General features: G+C 43.9%; 1 long non-coding RNA gene across 7 annotated transcripts in view; it reads left to right on the top strand.

Moving 5' to 3' along the window:
- LOC307181352 overlaps positions 1-18,499 on the top strand; it is a 1,649,813-nt gene that overhangs the window by 51,843 nt on the left and 1,579,471 nt on the right. Inside the window, exon 1 of one of the 7 annotated variants that reach the window (XR_013826508.1) lies at positions 9,692-9,706. The exons of 5 other annotated variants lie outside the window; for them this stretch is intronic. This is a non-coding gene — a long non-coding RNA (uncharacterized lncRNA). Of the gene's footprint in view, positions 1-9,691; positions 9,707-17,583; positions 17,599-18,499 lie in introns of those variants that run through there. One more of the 7 variants, XR_013826509.1, reaches the window with a different exon arrangement.

The raw sequence follows: 18,499 nt of genomic DNA on the forward strand, positions 1-18,499 counted from the left end.
CTCACCTTTCCCCTTAAGCAAGCATAAGTTGGTTTTCTAAATTTGAGACCCTGTTCTGTTCTGTAATTCAGTTCCTGTGTAGCCAAATTTCCATTCCGTGTATTACTGATATCTTATGATGTTTCTTTTTCTGTGTGACTTATTTCAGTTAGAATCATCATACCTGAATCCACTCATTGTGATGCTAAGGGCCTGATGACATAGATTTCATTGCTGAGTGATATTGCTTTGTAAGTAAATACCACAACTTCTTTATCCATTTTTCACTTTCTGCGATGTTGAACTTGTACTGTAAACGAGGTTCTTGTAAACAGAGGCGTCCCAAACTTTGGGGTGGCTGTGTCTTTTTGATTTTAATTTCCCTAAGCTATAGGACCATAAGTGGCAGTGCCCTAGGCTCTGTTGCTTTGTTTTTTAGATGTTTCAGGAAACACCATACACTTCTCCCGAGTGTCTGTTGGCAATTTACATCCCGCCCATCAGCATAACAAGGCTCCCAGTTCTCCATGGCCTGTCCTGCCTTTCTGGATTTTACACTTTTTTCAGATGGCCCTTTTGACCGGGGGGAAGTGAGACTTCATTGTAGTGCAGATTTCCTTTGCAAGCTTGCTTTGTTGGCCAAAAAGGGCGTATGCGTTTTTTCCTGAATATATTCAGGAAAAAACGCATACGCCCTTTTTGGCCAAGTGCATCATTGTGGACGTTCTGCCTCTTTTCCTATGCTTTCAATGCAATTCCAGTCAACCTCCTGAAATCGGTTTCCTGCAATTCTGCCCCGCTTTCAAGTCCTCTTGGCAGCCTTACTTCAGTCTATTTTTGGACGATAGCTGTCATTTATAACTCTGCAGGTTTGTGAATTACAGTGCCCCTGAGCTCCTTTCTTCAACTCGCTTTCTTGTGACCTGGCCGCAACACCGCAGGATGGCTTCAGGCCCTAATCTGGTTCCGGCCCGGCATGCTGAGCCTTTGGTTAATTCCTCTTCCTGGTGGGAAATGAGAGTTAAATTTGCCCGTCCAGACACCTCCAGCTAGCCTCTCATTGGTTCTCGCTATTCCTGTTCATCTTCCGCAGAAATTACAAACTGGGCCAAACAGGAGGTTAAAGGGACTGACTCTCCAAGTGGGGAGAGTGTTAGTAAAGCGTCTGGAATGTTGCACCCGAGTACCAGGGAAGGAAAACTGAGACATATATGAACACGTCTCCCGTTCACATGGTTGATCATACTTGGGTTCCACATGCATGTTTTAGCTGAAGGAAGAATACCTTAAACCTGGAGATTTCAGACCCGTGTAATGGGTACCATGCAATATGACTTCAAAGGGTCTTCATTTGCTCACCGAACCTCTCCAATCCTATCACTGCTGCGTTTATGCCCCTGTACACATGCTTGATTCTCTTTCGGAGACATAGCAATCCATAGGTTTTAAGATACTTACTAGTCAGGTACATTCTTAGGCGTTTAATATGCGGTGTTGAGTCCATTTCGTTGAGCAAGGAGTAGCTCTTGTCTATTCCATATTTGACTTAAGGAACTTTATCTGTGCTCATTTCAATCTCTGGTTTTATGCAGCACCCCAACTCACCTTTACCCTTAAGCAAGCATAAGTTGGTTTTCTAAATTTGAGACCCTGTTCTGTTCTGTAATTCAGTTCCTGTGTAGCCAAGTTTACATTCCGTGTATTACTGATATCTTATGATGTTTCTTTTTCTGTGTGACTTATTTCAGTTAGAATCATCATACCTGAATCCACTCATTGTGATGCTAAGGGCCTGATGACATAGATTTCATTGCTGAGTGATATTGCTTTGTAAGTAAATACCACAACTTCTTTATCCATTTTTCACTTTCTGCGATGTTGAACTTGTACTGTAAACGAGGTTCTTGTAAACAGAGGCGTCCCAAACTTTGGGGTGGCTGTGTCCTTCTGATTTTAATTTCCCTAAACTATAGGGCCATAAGTGGCAGTGCCCTAGGCTCTGTTGCTTTGTTTTTTAGATGTTTCAGGAAACACCATACACTTCTCCAGAGTGTCTGTTGGCAATTTACATCCCGCCCATCAGCATAACAAGGCTCCCAGTTCTCCATGGCCTGTCCTGCGTTTCTGGATTTTACACTTTTTTCAGATGGCCCTTTTGACCGGGGGGAAGTGAGACTTCATTGTAGTGCAGATTTCCTTTGCAAGCTTGCTTGGTTGGCCAAAAAGGGCGTATGCGTTTTTTCCTGAATATATTCAGGAAAAAACGCATACGCCCTTTTTGGCCAAGTGCATCATTGTGGACGTTCTGCCTCTTTTCCTATGCTTTCAATGCAATTCCAGTCAACCTCCTGAAATCGGTTTCCTGCAATTCTGCCCCGCTTTCAAGTCCTCTTGGCAGCCTTACTTCAGTCTATTTTTGGACGATAGCTGTCATTTATAACTCTGCAGGTTTGTGAATTACAGTGCCCCTGAGCTCCTTTCTTCAACTCGCTTTCTTGTGACCTGGCCGCAACACCGCAGGATGGCTTCAGGCCCTAATCTGGTTCCGGCCCGGCATGCTGAGCCTTTGGTTAATTCCTCTTCCTGGTGGGAAATGAGAGTTAAATTTGCCCGTCCAGACACCTCCAGCTAGCCTCTCATTGGTTCTCGCTATTCCTGTTCATCTTCCGCAGAAATTACAAACTGGGCCAAACAGGAGGTTAAAGGGACTGACTCTCCAAGTGGGGAGAGTGTTAGTAAAGTGTCTGGAATGTTGCACCCGAGTACCAGGGAAGGAAAACTGAGACATATTTGAACACGTCTCCCGTTCACATGGTTGATCATACTTGGGTTCCACATGCATGTTTTAGCTGAAGGAAGAATACCTTAAACCTGGAGAGTTCAGACCCGTGTAATGGGTACCATGCAATATGACTTCAAAGGGTCTTCATTTGCTCACCGAACCTCTCCAATCCTATCACTGCTGCGTTTATGCCCCTGTACACATGCTTGATTCTCTTTCGGAGACATAGCAATCCATAGGTTTTAAGATACTTACTAGTCAGGTACATTCTTAGGCGTTTAATATGCGGTGTTGAGTCCATTTCGTTGAGCAAGGAGTAGCTCTTGTCTATTCCATATTTGACTTAAGGAACTTTATCTGTGCTCATTTCAATCTCTGGTTTTATGCAGCACCCCAACTCACCTTTACCCTTAAGCAAGCATAAGTTGGTTTTCTAAATTTGAGACCCTGTTCTGTTCTGTAATTCAGTTCCTGTGTAGCCAAGTTTACATTCCGTGTATTACTGATATCTTATGATGTTTCTTTTTCTGTGTGACTTATTTCAGTTAGAATCATCATACCTGAATCCACTCATTGTGATGCTAAGGGCCTGATGACACAGATTTCATTGCTGAGTGATATTGCTTTGTAAGTAAATACCACAACTTCTTTATCCATTTTTCACTTTCTGCGATGTTGAACTTGTACTGTAAACGAGGTTCTTGTAAACAGAGCCGTTCCAAACTTTGGGGTGGCTGTGTCCTTCTGATTTTAATTTCCCTAAGCTATAGGGCCATAAGTGGCTGTGCCCTAGGCTCTGTTGCTTTGTTTTTTAGATGTTTCAGGAAACACCATACACTTCTCCCGAGTGTCTGTTGGCAATTTACATCCCGCCCATCAGCATAACAAGGCTCCCTGTTCTCCATGGCCTGTCCTGCCTTTCTGGATTTTACACTTTTTTCAGATGGCCCTTTTGACCGGGGGGAAGTGAGACTTCATTGTAGTGCAGATTTCCTTTGCAAGCTTGCTTGGTTGGCCAAAAAGGGCGTATGCGTTTTTTCCTGAATATATTCAGGAAAAAACGCATACGCCCTTTTTGGCCAAGTGCATCATTGTGGACGTTCTGCCTCTTTTCCTATGCTTTCAATGCAATTCCAGTCTACCTCCTGAAATCGGTTTCCTGCAATTCTGCCCCGCTTTCAAGTCCTCTTGGCAGCCTTACTTCAGTATATTTTTGGACGATAGCTGTCATTTATATCTCTGCAGGTTTGTGAATTACAGTGCCCCTGAGCTCCTTTCTTCAACTCGCTTTCTTTTGAGCTGGCCGCAACACCGCAGGATGGCTTCAGGCCCTAATCTGGTTCCGGTACGGCACGCTGAGCCTTTGGTTATTTCCTCTTCCTGTTGGGAAATGAGAGTTAAATTTGCCCGTCCAGACACCTCCAGCTAGCCTCTCATTGGTTCTCGCTATTCCTGTTCATCTTCCGCAGAAATTGCAAACTGTGCCAAACAGGAGGTTAAAGGCGCTGACTCTCCAAGTGGGGAGAGTGTTAGTAAAGCGTCTGGAATGTTGCACCCGAGTACCAGGGGAGGAAAACTGAGACATATTTGAACACGTCTCCCGATCACATGGTTGATCATACTCTGGGTTCCACATGCATGTTTTATCTGAAGGAAGAATACCTAAAACCTGGGTAGTTGAAACCCGTGGAATGGGTACCATGCAATATGACTTCAAAGGGTCTTCATTTGCTCACCGAACCTCTCCAATCCTATCACTGCTGCGTCTATGCCCCTGTACACATGCTTGATTCTCTTTCGGAGACATAGCAATCCATAGGTTTTAAGATACTTACTAGTCAGGTACATTCTTAGGCGTTTAATATGCGGTGTTGAGTCCATTTCGTTGAGCAAGGAGTAGCTCTTGTCTATTCCATATTTGACTTAAGGAACTTTATCTGTGCTCATTTCAATCTCTGGTTTTATGCAGCACCCCAACTCACCTTTACCCTTAAGCAAGCATAAGTTGGTTTTCTAAATTTGAGACCCTGTTCTGTTCTGTAATTCAGTTCCTGTGTAGCCAAGTTTCCATTCCGTGTATTACTGATATCTTATGATGTTTCTTTTTCTGTGTGACTTACTTCAGTTAGAATCATCATACCTGAATCCACTCATTGTGCTGCTAAGGGCCTGATGACACAGATTTCATTGCTGAGTGATATTGCTTTGTAAGTAAATACCACAACTTCTTTATCCATTTTTCACTTTCTGCGATGTTGAACTTGTACTGTAAACGAGGTTCTTGTAAACAGAGCCGTTCCAAACTTTGGGGTGGCTGTGTCTTTTTGATTTTAATTTCCCTAAGCTATAGGACCATAAGTGGAAGTGCCCTAGGCTCTGTTGCTTTGTTTTTTAGATGTTTCAGGAAACACCATACACTTCTCCCGAGTGTCTGTTGGCAATTTACATCCCGCCCATCAGCATAACAAGGCTCCCAGTTCTCCATGGCCTGTCCTGCCTTTCTGGATTTTACACTTTTCTCAGATGGCCCTTTTGACCGGAGGGAAGTGAGACTTCATTGTAGTGCAGATTTCCTTTGCAAGCTTGCTTGGTTGGCCAAAAAGGGCGTATGCGTTTTTTCCTGAATATATTCAGGAAAAAATGCATACGCCCTTTTTGGCCAAGTGCATCATTGTGGACGTTCTGCCTCTTTTCCTATGCTTTCAATGCAATTCTGGTCTACCTCATGAAATCGGTTTCCTGCAATTCTGCCCCGGTTTCAAGTCCTCTTGGCAGCCTTACTTCAGTATATTTTTGGACGATAGCTGTCATTTATAACTCTGCAGGTTTGTGAATTACAGTGCCCCTGAGCTCCTTTCTTCAACTCGCTTTCTTTTGAGCTGGCCGCAACACCGCAGGATGGCTTCAGGCCCTAATCTGGTTCCGGTACGGCACGCTGAGCCTTTGGTTATTTCCTCTTCCTGGTGGGAAATGAGAGTTAAATTTGCCCGTCCAGACACCTCCAGCTAGCCTCTCATTGGTTCTCGCTATTCCTGTTCATCTTCCGCAGAAATTGCAAACTGGGCCAAACAGGAGGTTAAAGGCGCTGACTCTCCAAGTGGGGAGAGTGTTAGTAAAGCATCTGGAATGTTGCACCCGAGTACCAGGGGAGGAAAACTGAGACATATTTGAACACGTCTCCCGTTCACATGGTTAATCATACTTGGGTTCCACATGCATGTTTTAGCTGAAGGAAGAATACCTAAAACCTGGGTAGTTGAAACCCGTGGAATGGGTACCATGCAATATGACTTCAAAGGGTCTTCATTTGCTCACCGAACCTCTCCAATCGTATCACTGCTGCGTTTATGCCCCTGTACACATGCTTGATTCTCTTTCGGAGACATAGCAATCCATAGGTTTTAAGATACTTACTAGTCAGGTACATTCTTAGGCGTTTAATATGGGGTGTTGAGTCCATTTCGTTGAGCAAGGAGTAGCTCTTGTCTATTCCATATTTGGCTTAAGGAACTTTATCTGTGCTCATTTCAATCTCTGGTTTTATGCAGCACCCCAACTCACCTTTACCCTTAAGCAAGCATAAGTTGGTTTTCTAAATTTGAGACCCTGTTCTGTTCTGTAATTCAGTTCCTGTGTAGCCAAGTTTACATTCCGTGTATTACTGATATCTTATGATGTTTCTTTTTCTGTGTGACTTATTTAAGTTAGAATCATCATACCTGAATCCACTCATTGTGATGCTAAGGGCCTGATGACATAGATTTCATTGCTGAGTGATATTGCTTTGTAAGTAAATACCACAACTTCTTTATCCATTTTTCACTTTCTGCGATGTTGAACTTGTACTGTAAACGAGGTTCTTGTAAACAGAGCCGTTCCAAACTTTGGGGAGGCTGTGTATTTTTGATTTTAATTTCCCTAAGCTATAGGACCATAAGTGGAAGTGCCCTAGCTTCTGTTGCTTTGTTTTTTACATGTTTCAGGAAACACCATACACTTCTCCCGAGTGGTTGTTGGCAATTTACATCCCGCCCATCAGCATAACAAGGCTCCCAGTTCTCCATGGCCTGTCTTGTTTTTCTGGATTTTACACTTTTTTCAGATGGCCCTTTTGACCGGGGGGAAGTGAGACTTCATTGTAGTGCAGATTTCCTTTGCAAGCTTGCTTGGTTGGCCAAAAAGGGCGTATGCGTTTTTTCCTGAATATATTCAGGAAAAAACGCATACGCCCTTTTTGGCCAAGTGCATCATTGTGGACGTTCTGCCTCTTTTCCTATGCTTTCAATGCAATTCCAGTCTACCTCCTGAAATCGGTTTCCTGCAATTCTGCCCCGCTTTCAAGTCCTCTTGGCAGCCTTACTTCAGTCTATTTTTGGACGATAGCTGTCATTTATAAGTCTGCAGGTTTGTGAATTACAGTGCCCCTGAGCTCCTTTCTTCAACTCACTTTCTTGTGACCTGGCCGCAACACCGCAGGATGGCTTCAGGCCATAATATGGTTCTGGCACGGCACGCTGAGCCTTTGGTTAATTCCTCTTCCTGGTGAGAAATGAGAGTTAAATTTGCCCGTCCAGACACCTCTAGCTAGTCTCTCATTGGTTCTCGCTATTCCTGTTCATCTTCTGCAGAAATTGCAAACTGGGCCAAACAGGAGGTTAAAGGGACTGACTCTCCAACTCGGGAGAGTGTTAGTAAAGCGTCTGGAATGTTGCACCCGAGTACCAGGGGAGGAAAACTGAGACATATTTGGACACGTCTCCCGATCACATGGTTGATCATACTCTAGGTTCCACATGCATGTTTTAGCTGAAGGAAGAATAACTTAAACCTGGAGAGTTGAGACCCTTGTAATGCGTACCATGCAATATGACTTCAAAGGGTCTTCATTTGCTCACCGAACCTCTCCAAACCTATCACTGCTGCGTTTATGCCCCTGTACACATGCTTGATTCTCTTTTGGAGACATAGCAATCCATAGGTTTTCCGATACTTACTAGTCAGGTACATTCTTAGGCGTTTAATATGCGGTGTTGAGTCCATTTCTTTGAGCAAGGAGTAGCTCTTGTCTATCCCATATTTGACTTAAGGAACTTTATCTGTGCTCATTTCAATCTCTGGTTTTATGCAGCACCCCAACTCACCTTTACCCTTAAGCAAGCATAAGTTGGTTTTCTAAATTTGAGACCCTGTTCTGTTCTGTAATTCAGTTCCTGTGTAGCCAAGTTTACATTCCGTGTATTAATGATATCTTATGATGTTTCTTTTCTGTGTGACTTATTTCAGTTAGAATCATCATACCTGAATCCACTCATTGTGCTGCTACGGGCCTGATGACACAGATTTCATTGCTGAGTGATATTGCTTTGTAAGTAAATACCACAACTTCTTTATCCATTTTTCACTTTCTGCGATGTTGAACTTGTACTGTAAACGAGGTTCTTGTAAACAGAGCCGTTCGAAAGTTTGGGGTGGCTGTGTCTTTTTGATTTTAATTTCCCTAAGCTATAGGACCATAAGTGGCAGTGCCCTAGGCTCTGTTGCTTTGTTTTTTAGATGTTTCAGGAAACACCATACACTTCTCCCGAGTGTCTGTTGGCAATTTACATCCCGCCCATCAGCATAACAAGGCTCCCAGTTCTCCATGGCCTGTCCTGCCTTTCTGGATTTTACACTTTTTTCAGATGGCCCTTTTGACCGGGGGGAAGTGAGACTTCATTGTAGTGCAGATTTCCTTTGCAAGCTTGCTTGGTTGGCCAAAAAGGGCGTATGCGTTTTTTCCTGAATATATTCAGGAAAAAACGCATACGCCCTTTTTGGCCAAGTGCATCATTGTGGACGTTCTGCCTCTTTTCCTATGCTTTCAATGCAATTCCAGTCTACCTCCTGAAATCGGTTTCCTGCAATTCTGCCCCGCTTTCAAGTCCTCTTGGCAGCCTTACTTCAGTCTATTTTTGGACGATAGCTGTCATTTATAACTCTGCAGGTTTGTGAATTACAGTGCCCCTGAGCTCCTTTCTTCAACTCGCTTTCTTGTGACCTGGCCGCAACACCGCAGGATGGCTTCAGGCCCTAATCTGGTTCCGGTACGGCACGCTGAGCCTTTGGTTAATTCCTCTTCCTGGTGGGAAATGAGAGTTAAATTTGCCCGTCCAGACACCTCCAGCTAGTCTCTCATTGGTTCTCGCTATTCCTGTTCATCTTCCGCAGAAATTGCAAACTGGGCCAAACAGGAGGTTAAAGGGACTGACTCTCCAAGTCGGAAGAGTGTTAGTAAAGCGTCTGGAATGTTGCACCCGAGTACCAGGGGAGGAAAACTGAGACATATTTGAACACGTCTCCCGTTCACATGGTTGATCATACTCTGGGTTCCACATGCATGTTTTAGCTGAAGGAAGAATACCTTAAACCTGTGTAGTTGAGACCCGTGGAATGGGTACCATGCAATATGACTTCAAAGGGTCTTCATTTGCTCACCGAACCTCTCCAATCCTATCACTGCTGCGTTTATTCCCCTGTACACACGCTTGATTCTCTTTTGGAGACATAGCAATCCATAGGTTTTAAGATACTTACTAGTCAGGTACATTCTTAGGCGTTTAATATGGGGTGTTGAGTCCATTTCGTTGAGCAAGGAGTAGCTCTTGTCTATTCCATATTTGGCTTAAGGAACTTTATCTGTGCTCATTTCAATCTCTGGTTTTATGCAGCACCCCAACTCACCTTTCCCCTTAAGCAAGCATAAGTTGGTTTTCTAAATTTGAGACCCTGTTCTGTTCTGTAATTCAGTTCCTGTGTAGCCAAATTTCCATTCCGTGTATTACTGATATCTTATGATGTTTCTTTTTCTGTGTGACTTATTTCAGTTAGAATCATCATACCTGAATCCACTCATTGTGATGCTAAGGGACTGATGACATAGATTTCATTGCTGAGTGATATTGCTTTGTAAGTAAATACCACAACTTCTTTATCCATTTTTCACTTTCTGCGATGTTGAACTTGTACTGTAAACGAGGTTCTTGTAAACAGAGGCGTCCCAAACTTTGGGGTGGCTGTGTCTTTTTGATTTTAATTTCCCTAAGCTATAGGACCATAAGTGGCAGTGCCCTAGGCTCTGTTGCTTTGTTTTTTAGATGTTTCAGGAAACACCATACACTTCTCCCGAGTGTCTGTTGGCAATTTACATCCCGCCCATCAGCATAACAAGGCTCCCAGTTCTCCATGGCCTGTCCTGCCTTTCTGGATTTTACCCTTTTTTCAGATGGCCCTTTTGACCGGGGGGAAGTGAGACTTCATTGTAGTGCAGATTTCCTTTGCAAGCTTGCTTGGTTGGCCAAAAAGGGCGTATGCGTTTTTTCCTGAATATATTCAGGAAAAAACGCATACGCCCTTTTTGGCCAAGTGCATCATTGTGGACGTTCTGCCTCTTTTCCTATGCTTTCAATGCAATTCCAGTCAACCTCCTGAAATCGGTTTCCTGCAATTCTGCCCCGCTTTCAAGTCCTCTTGGCAGCCTTACTTCAGTCTATTTTTGGACGATAGCTGTCATTTATAACTCTGCAGGTTTGTGAATTACAGTGCCCCTGAGCTCCTTTCTTCAACTCGCTTTCTTTTGAGCTGGCCGCAACACCGCAAGATGGCTTCAGGCCCTAATCTGGTTCCGGACCGGCATGCTGAGCCTTTGGTTAATTCCTCTTCCTGGTGGGAAATGAGAGTTAAATTTGCCCGTCCAGACACCTCCAGCTAGCCTCTCATTGGTTCTCGCTATTCCTGTTCATCTTCCGCAGAAATTACAAACTGTGCCAAACAGGAGGTTAAAGGGACTGACTCTCCAAGTGGGGAGAGTGTTAGTAAATCGTCTGGAATGTTGCACCCGAGTACCAGGGAAGGAAAACTGAGACATATTTGAACACGTCTCCCGTTCACATGGTTGATCATACTTGGGTTCCACATGCATGTTTTAGCTGAAGGAAGAATACCTTAAACCTGGAGAGTTCAGACCCGTGTAATGGGTACCATGCAATATGACTTCAAAGGGTCTTCATTTGCTCACCGAACCTCTCCAATCCTATCACTGCTGCGTTTATGCCCCTGTACACATGCTTGATTCTCTTTCGGAGACATAGCAATCCATAGGTTTTAAGATACTTACTAGTCAGGTACATTCTTAGGCGTTTAATATGCGGTGTTGAGTCCATTTCGTTGAGCAAGGAGTAGCTCTTGTCTATTCCATATTTGACTTAAGGAACTTTATCTGTGCTCATTTCAATCTCTGGTTTTATGCAGCACCCCAACTCACCTTTACCCTTAAGCAAGCATAAGTTGGTTTTCTAAATTTGAGACCCTGTTCTGTTCTGTAATTCAGTTCCTGTGTAGCCAAGTTTACATTCCGTGTATTACTGATATCTTATGATGTTTCTTTTTCTGTGTGACTTATTTCAGTTAGAATCATCATACCTGAATCCACTCATTGTGATGCTAAGGGCCTGATGACATAGATTTCATTGCTGAGTGATATTGCTTTGTAAGTAAATACCACAACTTCTTTATCCATTTTTCACTTTCTGCGATGTTGAACTTGTACTGTAAACGAGGTTCTTGTAAACAGAGCCGTCCCAAACTTTGGGGTGGCTGTGTCCTTCTGATTTTAATTTCCCTAAGCTATAGGGCAATAAGTGGCTGTGCCCTAGGCTCTGTTGCTTTGTTTTTTAGATGTTTCAGGAAACACCATACACTTCTCCCGAGTGTCTGTTGGCAATTTACATCCCGCCCATCAGCATAACAAGGCTCCCTGTTCTCCATGGCCTGTCCTGCCTTTCTGGATTTTACACTTTTTTCAGATGGCCCTTTTGACCGGGGGGAAGTGAGACTTCATTGTAGTGCAGATTTCCTTTGCAAGCTTGCTTGGTTGGCCAAAAAGGGCGTATGCGTTTTTTCCTGAATATATTCAGGAAAAAACGCATACGCCCTTTTTGGCCAAGTGCATCATTGTGGACGTTCTGCCTCTTTTCCTATGCTTTCAATGCAATTCCAGTCTACCTCCTGAAATCGGTTTCCTGCAATTCTGCCCCGCTTTCAAGTCCTCTTGGCAGCCTTACTTCAGTCTATTTTTGGACGATAGCTGTCATTTATATCTCTGCAGGTTTGTGAATTACAGTGCCCCTGAGCTCCTTTCTTCAACTCGCTTTCTTTTGAGCTGGCCGCAACACCGCAGGATGGCTTCAGGCCCTAATCTGGTTCCGGTACGGCACGCTGAGCCTTTGGTTATTTCCTCTTCCTGTTGGGAAATGAGAGTTAAATTTGCCCGTCCAGACACCTCCAGCTAGCCTCTCATTGGTTCTCGCTATTCCTGTTCATCTTCCGCAGAAATTGCAAACTGTGCCAAACAGGAGGTTAAAGGCGCTGACTCTCCAAGTGGGGAGAGTGTTAGTAAAGCGTCTGGAATGTTGCACCCGAGTACCAGGGGAGGAAAACTGAGACATATTTGAACACGTCTCCCGATCACATGGTTGATCATACTCTGGGTTCCACATGCATGTTTTATCTGAAGGAAGAATACCTAAAACCTGGGTAGTTGAAACCCGTGGAATGGGTACCATGCAATATGACTTCAAAGGGTCTTCATTTGCTCACCGAACCTCTCCAATCCTATCACTGCTGCGTTTATGCCCCTGTACACATGCTTGATTCTCTTTCGGAGACATAGCAATCCATAGGTTTTAAGATACTTACTAGTCAGGTACATTCTTAGGCGTTTAATATGCGGTGTTGAGTCCATTTCGTTGAGCAAGGAGTAGCTCTTGTCTATTCCATATTTGACTTAAGGAACTTTATCTGTGCTCATTTCAATCTCTGGTTTTATGCAGCACCCCAACTCACCTTTACCCTTAAGCAAGCATAAGTTGGTTTTCTAAATTTGAGACCCTGTTCTGTTCTGTAATTCAGTTCCTGTGTAGCCAAGTTTACATTCCGTGTATTACTGATATCTTATGATGTTTCTTTTTCTGTGTGACTTATTTCAGTTAGAATCATCATACCTGAATCCACTCATTGTGCTGCTAAGGGCCTGATGACACAGATTTCATTGCTGAGTGATATTGCTTTGTAAGTAAATACCACAACTTCTTTATCCATTTTTCACTTTCTGCGATGTTGAACTTGTACTGTAAACGAGGTTCTTGTAAACAGAGCCGTTCCAAACTTTGGGGTGGCTGTGTCTTTTTGATTTTAATTTCCCTAAGCTATAGGACCATAAGTGGAAGTGCCCTAGGCTCTGTTGCTTTGTTTTTTAGATGTTTCAGGAAACACCATACACTTCTCCCGAGTGTCTGTTGGCAATTTACATCCCGCCCATCAGCATAACAAGGCTCCCAGTTCTCCATGGCCTGTCCTGCCTTTCTGGATTTTACACTTTTCTCAGATGGCCCTTTTGACCGGAGGGAAGTGAGACTTCATTGTAGTGCAGATTTCCTTTGCAAGCTTGCTTGGTTGGCCAAAAAGGGCGTATGCGTTTTTTCCTGAATATATTCAGGAAAAAACGCATACGCCCTTTTTGGCCAAGTGCATCATTGTGGACGTTCTGCCTCTTTTCCTATGCTTTCAATGCAATTCCGGTCTACCTCCTGAAATCGGTTTCCTGCAATTCTGCCCCGGTTTCAAGTCCTCTTGGCAGCCTTACTTCAGTATATTTTTGGACGATAGCTGTCATTTATAACTCTGCAGGTTTGTGAATTACAGTGCCCCTGAGCTCCTTTCTTCAACTCGCTTTCTTTTGAGCTGGCCGCAACACCGCAGGATGGCTTCAGGCCCTAATCTGGTTCCGGTACGGCACGCTGAGCCTTTGGTTATTTCCTCTTCCTGGTGGGAAATGAGAGTTAAATTTGCCCGTCCAGACACCTCCAGCTAGCCTCTCATTGGTTCTCGCTATTCCTGTTCATCTTCCGCAGAAATTGCAAACTGGGCCAAACAGGAGGTTAAAGGCGCTGACTCTCCAAGTGGGGAGAGTGTTAGTAAAGCATCTGGAATGTTGCACCCGAGTACCAGGGGAGGAAAACTGAGACATATTTGAACACGTCTCCCGATCACATGGTTGATCATACTCTAGGTTCCACATGCATGTTTTAGATGAAGGAAGAATACCTTAAACCTGGGTAGTTGAAACCCGTGGAATGGGTACCATGCAATATGACTTCAAAGGGTCTTCATTTGCTCACCGAACCTCTCCAATCGTATCACTGCTGCGTTTATGCCCCTGTACACATGCTTGATTCTCTTTCGGAGACATAGCAATCCATAGGTTTTAAGATACTTACTAGTCAGGTACATTCTTAGGCGTTTAATATGCGGTGTTGAGTCCATTTCGTTGAGCAAGGAGTAGCTCTTGTCTATTCCATATTTGGCTTAAGGAACTTTATCTGTGCTCATTTCAATCTCTGGTTTTATGCAGCACCCCAACTCACCTTTCCCCTTAAGCAAGCATAAGTTGGTTTTCTAAATTTGAGTCCCTGTTCTGTTCTGTAATTCAGTTCCTGTGTAGCCAAGTTTACATTCCGTGTACTACTGATATCTTATGATGTTTCTTTTTCTGTGTGACTTACTTCAGTTAGAATCATCATACCTGAATCCACTCATTGTGCTGCTAAGGGCCTGATGACATAGATTTCATTGCTGAGTGATATTGCTTTGTAAGTAAATACCACAACTTCTTTATCCATTTTTCACTTTCTGCGATGTTGAACTTGTACTGTAAACGAGGTTCTTGTAAACAGAGCTGTTCCAAACTTTGGGGTGGCTGTGTCTTTTTGATTTTAATTTCCCTAAGCTATAGGACCATAAGTGGAAGTGCCCTAGGCTCTGTTGCTTTGTTTTTTAGATGTTTCAGGAAACACCATACACTTCTCCCAAGTGTCTGTTGGCAATTTACATCCCGCCCATCAGCATAACAAGGCTCCCAGTTCTCAATGGCCTGTTGCCTTTCTGGATTTTTCACTTTTTTCAGATGGCCCTTTTGACCGGGGGGAAGTGAGACTTCATTGTAGTGCAGATTTCCTTTGCAAGCTTGCTTGGTTGGCCAAAAAGGGCGTATGCGTTTTTTCCTGAATATATTCAGGAAAAAACGCATACGCCCTTTTTGGCCAAGTGCATCATTGTGGACGTTCTGCCTCTTTTCCTATGCTTTCAATGCAATTCCAGTCTACCTCCTGAAATCGGTTTCCTGCAATTCTGCCCCGCTTTCAAGTCCTCTTGGCAGCCTTACTTCGTCTATTTTTGGACGATAGCTGTCATTTATAACTCTGCAGGTTTGTGAATTACAGTGCCCCTGAGCTCCTTTCTTCAACTCGCTTTCTTTTGAGCTGGCCGCAACACCGCAGGATGGCTTCAGGCCCTAATCTGGTTCCGGTACGGCACGCTGAGCCTTTGGTTATTTCCTCTTCCTGGTGGGAAATGAGAGTTAAATTTGCCCGTCCAGACACCTCCAGCTAGTCTCTCATTGGTTCTCGCTATTCCTGTTCATCTTCCGCAGAAATTGCAAACTGGGCCAAACAGGAGGTTAAAGGCGCTGACTCTCCAAGTCGGGAGAGTGTTAGTAAAGCGTCTGGATTGTTGCACCCGAGTACCAGGGGAGGAAAACTGAGACATATTTGAACACGTCTCCCGTTCACATGGTTGATCATACTTGGGTTCCACATGCATGTTTTAGCTGAAGGAAGAATACCTTAAACCTGGAGAGTTCAGACCCGTGTAATGGGTACCATGCAATATGACTTCAAAGGGTCTTCATTTGCTCACCGAACCTCTCCAATCCTATCACTGCTGCGTTTATGCCCCTGTACACACGCTTGATTCTCTTTTGGAAACATAGCAATCCATAGGTTTTAAGATACTTACTAGTCAGGTACATTCTTAGGCGTTTAATATGGGGTGTTGAGTCCATTTCGTTGAGCAAGGAGTAGCTCTTGTCTATTCCATATTTGGCTTAAGGAACTTTATCTGTGCTCATTTCAATCTCTGCTTTTATGCAGCACCCCAACTCACCTTTCCCCTTAAGCAAGCTTAAGTTGGTTTTCTAAATTTGAGACCCTGTTCTGTTCTGTAATTCAGTTCCTGTGTAGCCAAGTTTACATTCCGTGTATTACTGATATCTTATGATGTTTCTTTTCTGTGTGACTTATTTCAGTTAGAATCATCATACCTGAATCCACTCATTGTGCTGCTACGGGCCTGATGACACAGATTTCATTGCTGAGTGATATTGCTTTGTAAGTAAATACCACAACTTCTTTATCCATTTTTCACTTTCTGCGATGTTGAACTTGTACTGTAAACGAGGTTCTTGTAAACAGAGCCGTTCCAAACTTTGGGGTGGCTGTGTCTTTTTGATTTTAATTTCCCTAAGCTATAGGACCATAAGTGGCAGTGCCCTAGGCTCTGTTGCTTTGTTTTTTAGATGTTTCAGGAAACACCATACACTTCTCCCGAGTGTCTGTTGGCAATTTACATCCCGCCCATCAGCATAACAAGGCTCCCAGTTCTCCATGGCCTGTCCTGCCTTTCTGGATTTTACACTTTTTTCAGATGGCCCTTTTGACCGGGGGGAAGTGAGACTTCATTGTAGTGCAGATTTCCTTTGCAAGCTTGCTTGGTTGGCCAAAAAGGGCGTATGCGTTTTTTCCTGAATATATTCAGGAAAAAAGGCATACGCCCTTTTTGGCCAAGTGCATCATTGTGGACGTTCTGCCTCTTTTCCTATGCTTTCAATGCAATTCCAGTCTACCTCCTGAAATCGGTTTCCTGCAATTCTGCCCCGCTTTCAAGTCCTCTTGGCAGCCTTACTTCAGTCTATTTTTGGACGATAGCTGTCATTTATAACTCTGCAGGTTTGTGAATTACAGTGCCCCTGAGCTCCTGTCTTCAACTCGCTTTCTTTTGAGCTGGCCGCAACACCGCAGGATGGCTTCAGGCCCTAATCTGGTTCCGGTACGGCACGCTGAGCCTTTGGTTATTTCCTCTTCCTGGTGGGAAATGAGAGTTAAATTTGCCCGTCCAGACACCTCCAGCTAGTCTCTCAGTGGTTCTCGCTATTCCTGTTCATCTTCCGCAGAAATTGCAAACTGGGCCAAACAGGACGTTAAAGGCGCTGACTCTCCAAGTCGGGAGAGTGTTAGTAAAGCGTCTGGAATGTTGCACCCGAGTACCAGGGGAGGAAAACTGAGACATATTTGAACACGTCTCCCGTTCACATGGTTGATCATACTTGGGTTCCACATGCATGTTTTAGCTGAAGGAAGAATACCTTAAACCTGGAGAGTTCAGACCCGTGTAATGGGTACCATGCAATATGACTTCAAAGGGTCTTCATTTGCTCACCGAACCTCTCCAATCCTATCACTGCTGCGTTTATGCCCCTGTACACACGCTTGATTCTCTTTTGGAAACATAGCAATCCATAGGTTTTAAGATACTTACTAGTCAGGTACATTCTTAGGCATTTAATATGGGGTGTTGAGTCCATTTCGTTGAGCAAGGAGTAGCTCTTGTCTATTCCATATTTGGCTTAAGGAACTTTATCTGTGCTCATTGCAATCTCTGCTTTTATGCAGCACCCCAACTCACCTTTCCCCTTAAGCAAGCATAAGTTGGTTTTCTAAATTTGAGACCCTGTTCTGTTCTGTAATTCAGTTCCTGTGTAGCCAAGTTTACATTCCGTGTATTACTGATATCTTATGATGTTTCTTTTCTGTGTGACTTATTTCAGTTAGAATCATCATACCTGAATCCACTCATTGTGCTGCTACGGGCCTGATGACACAGATTTCATTGCTGAGTGATATTGCTTTGTAAGTAAATACCACAACTTCTTTATCCATTTTTCACTTTCTGCGATGTTGAACTTGTACTGTAAACGAGGTTCTTGTAAACAGAGCCGTTCCAAACTTTGGGGTGGCTGTGTCTTTTTGATTTTAATTTCCCTAAGCTATAGGACCATAAGCGGCAGTGCCCTAGGCTCTGTTGCTTTGTTTTTTAGATGTTTCAGGAAACACCATACACCTCTCCCCAGTGTCTGTTGGCAATTTACATCCCGCCCATCAGCATAACAAGGCTCCCAGTTCTCCATGGCCTGTCCTGCCTTTCTGGATTTTACACTTTTTTCAGATGGCCCTTTTGACCGGGGGGAAGTGAGACTTCATTGTAGTGCAGATTTCCTTTGCAAGCTTGCTTGGTTGGCCAAAAAGGGCGTATGCGTTTTTTCCTGAATATATTCAGGAAAAAACGCATACGCCCTTTTTGGCCAAGTGCATCATTGTGGACGTTCTGCCTCTTTTCCTATGCTTTCAATGCAATTCCAGTCAACCTCCTGAAATCGGTTTCCTGCAATTCTGCCCCGCTTTCAAGTCCTCTTGGCAGCCTTACTTCAGTCTATTTTTGGACGATAGCTGTCATTTATAACTCTGCAGGTTTGTGAATTACAGTGCCCCTGAGCTCCTTTCTTCAACTCGCTTTCTTGTGACCTGGCCGCAACACCGCAGGATGGCTTCAGGCCCTAATCTGGTTCCGGCACGGCACGCTGAGCCTTTGGTTAATTCGTCTTCCTGGTGGGAAATGAGAGTTAAATTTGCCCGTCCAGACACCTCCAGCTAGTCTCTCATTGGTTCTCGCTATTCCTGTTCATCTTCCGCAGAAATTGCAAACTGGGCCAAACAGGAGGTTAAAGGCGCTGACTCTCCAAGTGGGGAGAGT

The sequence above is a fragment of the Stenella coeruleoalba genome, assembly GCF_951394435.1.
Source record: "Stenella coeruleoalba genome assembly, contig: scaffold_48, whole genome shotgun sequence".
Classification (NCBI taxonomy): Eukaryota; Metazoa; Chordata; class Mammalia; order Artiodactyla; family Delphinidae; genus Stenella; species Stenella coeruleoalba.